Source organism: Gossypium arboreum, chromosome 8 (assembly GCF_025698485.1).
Source record: "Gossypium arboreum isolate Shixiya-1 chromosome 8, ASM2569848v2, whole genome shotgun sequence".
Lineage (NCBI taxonomy): Eukaryota > Viridiplantae > Streptophyta > Magnoliopsida > Malvales > Malvaceae > Gossypium > Gossypium arboreum.
The window spans coordinates 94,067,596-94,074,061 of NC_069077.1; positions in this window are offsets into that span (position 1 = coordinate 94,067,596).

Sequence of the window (6,466 nt, forward strand, 5' to 3'; positions counted from 1 at the left end):
AATTCCCCACACTAGCCATGGAAGTAGTCTGAGATTTAAGACCCACATTTTGCTTCTTAGAATTTCCATATGATTGTCCGGCCGAAACCTGAGAACGAGGATTCATATTTCTAGATTTTCTAGATTGTTGTGAGAATGAACTGCTCATCGATCTTTTCTTCCAATTTCTAGTCTCAGCCTTTACTTTTTTCTTCTCTTTAAGTAGTTCTTCAGCCTTGCAAGCCTGATCAACAAGTACTACCATTTCTTTTAACTCAAGAATCCCAACAAATACTTTGATGTCTTCATTGAGTCCATCTTCAAATCGTCTGCACATTTTAGCCTCTGTTGGAACATATTCTCTAGCATACTTACTCAACCTGACGAACTCCCTTTCGTATTCAGTAACTGTCATATTGCCCTGCTTCAATTCAAGAAACTCTTTACGCTTCTGATCAACAAATCTTTCACTGATGTATTTCTTCCGAAATTCTTCTTAAAAGAACTCCCAAGTCACTTTCTCTTTCTGTACCACTGAAATCAATGTCTTCCACCAATGATAGGCTGAATCCCTTAACAATGATATAGCACATTTCAAGCATTCCTCAGGTGTACAAGACAATTCATCAAATACTCGAATAGAATTCTCAAGCCAAAACTCTGCTTTCTCAGTATCATCATCAACATTTGCCATGAATTCTTTGGCCCCTTGCTTGTAGATTCTATCAACTGGAGTTCTGTGAAATTTCATCAGATCCATACCTTAAGGCATTGGGGGTATAGGTTGAGGAATCGGGGGAGCTGGGGGGTTGTGCATTCAGGTTCGTACGAACGAACTCAGTATACCAGGCATCCATCATCTGGAGAAAGGCTTCCCGAGCCCCTTCTCCTCCTCCTTGACCAACAGCAGGAGGTGGATTTTTAGTTGGCACCGCCCCTTTAGCCGGAGCTGGTGCATTACTCTCTACATCATCAGCCACAGCTGGATCGGGATCCATTTACTATAAAAAAATCATTTAAAAGGTCAGAGGTCGTCACACTATCACAATATATATATGGCATGTATAGCAAAACCAGAACATACAACACGTTAGTATTAGAACTGACTAAACCTACTCTGATACCACCAAATGTACTGCCCCCGTACCTGAGACCGTCGTCGGAGTCTAGTATGAGGTGTTACTAAACTTAATTCATTAATTAAACAGCTTAAACAATTCATTTTAGAATTTCCGGACAAGCTGGCTAACTGCATCATAGTCGCTTAAAAATTCATATCTCGAGTTCTGAAACTCAAAATTAAGATCCGTAAACTTTCCCTGAAACTAGACTCATATATCTATCTATTAATTATTTTCTAGAATTTTTGGTCTAGCTAATTAGTACAGTTTATTGATTAAAGTCTCCCTTGTTTCAGGGTTCGACTACTCTGACCCCTGCGTATTTTGAATCAGATATCTCCCTATACAGAGTTTCAATGATTATTCCATTTGTTTCTAATACAACTATACTCAATAAGGAATCTATACATATAAAACATGACTTCTAATTATTTTTTTACAATTTATGGTGAATTTTTAAATTTAGAACAGGGGATTCAGAGACCACTCTAACCCTGTTCCACAAAAACTTAAATATCTCATAAAATAGAACTCATTTACCTGTTTTGTTCCATCCATATGAAAATAGACTCATCAAGCTTCGATTTCACAACTTATTCATTCTTTAATTCCATTTTTACTATTTTTAGTGATTTTTCAAATTCATGTCACTGCTGCTGTCTGATTCTGTTTTGTGGCCAATTTTACCTTTCCAAGGATTTTCATGGTTTAGTTAAGACATAAAGCATACATGTTATCATATATAAACTTGATTAGCCATTCCAATAGCTAATCATTTACAAACCCTTTTCTTACCAAACCATAACCATATCATATGATCATTTACACAAAGTGAGTATATTGCTATACATGCCACACTCAAAATATACAAGCCATTTTACCAATTTAGGTCTTCGGATAGTGTGAACGAGCCTTCGACCTATCCCGATTCTCAAGCAGGCTTGTCAAAACTACAATGAATGAAAAGGAGGGAGTAAGCATAAATGCTTAGTAAGTTCTCATGCAAATAACAAGTAACATGATCATGCAATCCAACATAAGCATCATTAAGACACTCATATCATAAGAATACTTACTATCTTACCACAATTTTGTCTTACCAAGTTCTCAACCAAGGATTAAACTCATACCTGTCCATTTTCACTTCTTCAACACATTCATCATCAAATCACTTTCGTTTTAAGTATTCTCCATATTCTCTTAGGATTCTCCCGTTGAACACATCGGAATATAATTTCAGATACGCGGATAGTGTGCACGTAAGTGCTATACTCATAACTGAACAAGCTCAATAGCTTTTGAAATCTATGTAGCCAAGCTACCATGTAACCCACCCATAAACGAACTCAGAGTCAACTCAATGAGCTCGGGCGTTCGCATCCATAAGTGAACTCGGACTCAACTCAACGAGTTCGGAACTCAACCATCCTAGTGACATGTCACTTGTACCCTAACTTATTCCCAAGGTTCAAATGGGATTCTTCTCAATTTTACATTTTGATTACCTTCTTCGAAATGTAAAAACCGATACTTGCTAACATCTCATACTTATCAAGTTGTTCACATAATTTGCATATTACCAAATAATAATTCACAAAGCACAAATTTCATGATAATAAATATCATATCATTCAAATATCATTAAATCACTTAAAATAAAATTATGTTACCTTATTTACACATGAACTTACCTCGATACAAAATATTAGCAATCGAGCCTATTCCTCGTAAACTTTGTTTTTCCCTTGTTCACAACTTGAATCTTGTTTCTCTTGATCTATAATACCAAATTAATTTATTTAATACATACATTCATCAAAACAGCCCCTAGTACAAACTTTGGCAAAATTACCATTTTACCCCTAAACTTTTGCATATTTACACTTTTGCCCCTAGGCTCGGGAATTAAATTTCATCCCCTATTCTTATTTTTTATGACATGATGATCATTTTTCCCTTCTATAGCAACATCAAATTCACCCTCTAACATGTACTTATGAATATTAGGTATTTTTACAGATTAAGCCCTTTTACTCGTTTTCACTTAAAACCGAGTAGCACAAGTTGTCTAGAATAATTTAAAACCTCATATTCTATCATAAAACACCAAAATACACAAGTTTTACCTATGGGTATTTTTCCAAATATGAACCCTAGGTTAAATTATTGCTAGCATAAGCTAAATCGAGCTACCCGGATTTCAAAAACATAAAAATCATTAAAAACGGGCATAGAAATCACTTACAATCAAGGCTTAAAAGTGTTGAAACCCTAGCTATGGTGGAGAGCAAAATTTGGCAGCAACTTATGGAGAAGATGATCATGTTTGTGTTATTTTTCCCATTTTATTTCATTTAATATCCAAATGACCAAAATGCTCTTCCTTACTAAACTTTCAAAAATTTCATCCATGTCCAATTTTTGTCCATAAACTTAGAAATTGGTCAAATTTCTATTTAAGACCTCCTCATTAATATTCCCAAGCAATTTCATACTAAAAACTTCTAGAATGCAAGTTTTGCAAATTATTCAATTTAGTCCCTAATTTCAACTTAAGCACTTTATGCATAGAATTTCGTCACGAAATTTTCACACAATCATGTAATCATATCATAAACCTCAAAATAATTATAAAATAGTTATTTTATCTCGGATTTATGGTCACGAAACCACTATTCTAATTAGGCCCTAATTCGGGATATTACACAGGGGGTGGAGGAGGTCGTGGTATATTGGGGCGGTTTCTCAAGTAATCCCTAAACCATTCATCCATCATCTCGAAGAAGGTAGCTGTTGCCTCTTCCTGCCATTCAGACATAGGTCGTCTACTACTACTAGCCGTAGCTTGCTGAACGGAAGATGGAGCATGGCTCTTGGCTCCCTCGGACTCATCTTGAGCTTGATTGGTAGACATTTACTATATTCAAATCTAATTAAAAATGGTTAGGAGATGACACACTATCATAACTTGCGTAATGGCATGTATAGCTATACTTAATACATGCTACATTAGTCCTAGAACTAACTAAACTGTAGCTCTGGTACCACTACATGAAACACCCCTTACCCGTACCTGAGACTGGGATAAGGTACGAGGCGTTACTAGACACATACTCGGACACTTTCAAAAAATACAGGTTATAAAATTTCATTGTAATTTAATACTGAGCAAACCACATCATAGTGTCCCGATTATGGACCTACAAGGTCCAAAACATACATTAAAAGTGATCCGGGACTTAACCGAGAACTATAGAAAATTTTAGTAAAATTACTAGGGTTATGCCTCACACGCCCCTGTGGAGGCAAAGCACACGCCCGTTTGTCCCACCTATGTTTAATTATTGGAATTTATTTTTCATTTCAAACCTTCAGGGTTTTTCAAACGGCCAAGCATACAACCGTGTCCCTCACACGGCCTAGACACGCCCGTGTCATTGCCCGTGTCCAAAAACCCAGACATTCTATTTATAACATCATCATTCATTTTGAGGCACACGGACAAGGCACACGCCCGTGTGCTAGGCCATGTCCTCCACACGTTTAAGACACACGGCCGTTTCTCTACCTGTGTGTTTACTACCATGCAAACTGACCTAAAATTTTAAGTGCAGCGGACACACAGTTATGCAACACGCCTATGGGGCTGTCTGTGTGTCACACACAGCCTAGACACAGGCCCGTGTGTCTACCCGTGTGGACCTTTTTTGGGCTATTTTGCAAGCCTTTGGCCACCCTCTATCATCCTTACACACTTAGAGACTTCAATGGTATTTAATATGGCCTAATTATCTCTTAGGCAACCTTGACATAACTTACTGCATGTTAACCTCATCTCATCGGTTTAGTACATGCTAAATTATCCTTTTCGTATCAGAGAATTAACATAGCACATTATACATTTTATACTTAGGCCATATTATAACCATATACCATTATATGTTATGTCCACTCTCAAAATTATTAGGTTCCATTTCAAGCATCCATCCATGATAAACTTCATCATTATATCTCATGAAACATTTAAACATAAACATGCATCATTAGTAGGTTTATAACCTACATCAATATGAGCCATATCTCATGGCCATATACAAAAGAATAAGTATATCATTTAAGCCATTACATTGGCTAGCCAAATGACACATATAATAAAATAACCAAAAATCCTATACATGCCATTAAACAAAATAAAAGTATCTATATACCAAAGCGGGACAAGTCGATAGTGTGTTGATTCTCCAACCGTCTTCCAAACTTCACGAGTCCACGAGCTCTGTAAGATAGGGAAAAGAGAAGGTGGTAAGCATTTATATGCTTAGTAAGTCCAGATAACTAAATAGTAAACGTACAGGTAAATTAACATACAACTATAATTAGGCAATAATTCCAACAAGCATGAAATATTTTCCCTATCACATGCACTCAATCATCAAGTTAGTCTCATAACAATGCATCATGTCATTAGTCTTAGATGAGCTCATCAATTCAATATTTCCATTCTTTGTTTCTCATGTTAGTCCCGTTGAATTTCTCAGAAATTTTGATGGATAGTCCAATTACAGTCAAGTCATACTAGTGATCATCTCAAGTACACACTCCCGCAAACCTTACATCTTATGGCGGGATTACTAGTCCAGGTTAAATCCCCCTTATTAATAACTCATAGAGCAATGTCGAGATTACTAGTCCAGGCTAAATCCCTTTCAACGACAATTACTCTCATAAGCTCGGATCTGAATTGCCAGTCAAAGCTAAATTCAATTTTCATTTGGATTACCCTTCCGGGCTAAATCTTTAATACACCCATATTCTTCTAGAGGCTCGATCACTCAAGGAACACCAGTCCGAGCTAGATCCTTTCTATTTTTGAGATCATTGGATTACCCATCTGGGCTAAATCTTTTTCTGCAACACATGCAGGATCTCATGTCATATAAGCCATAATTTATCCATTGGATTTCCCTTTCTATTTCAACTGGGACATTTATCATCTTTTCAATTACACTAACACATTTCACGGATTATCATGCAATGAATATCTAAATTCTCATACATTCAAGAACATGCATACTCAAGTATATTAAGAATTTACTTCGGGTTATACGAACTTACCTGGTAATTGCTTCGGTTTCGTATTTCGGTTATTCTAAAACCTTTTGTTTTCCACGGTCGACCTCCGGGATTGGTTCCTCGGGGTCTATATCAATAGAATTAGATTATTAATACATCACATTTTTCATTTTAGGCCTAAAACTCACCCTGAGAAAATGACTATTTTGCCCCTAACCTTTCACAATATTTACAATTTAGTCCTAAGTCTCATATAATGAAATGCATGTAATTTCTTGGCTACCCAATCCTAG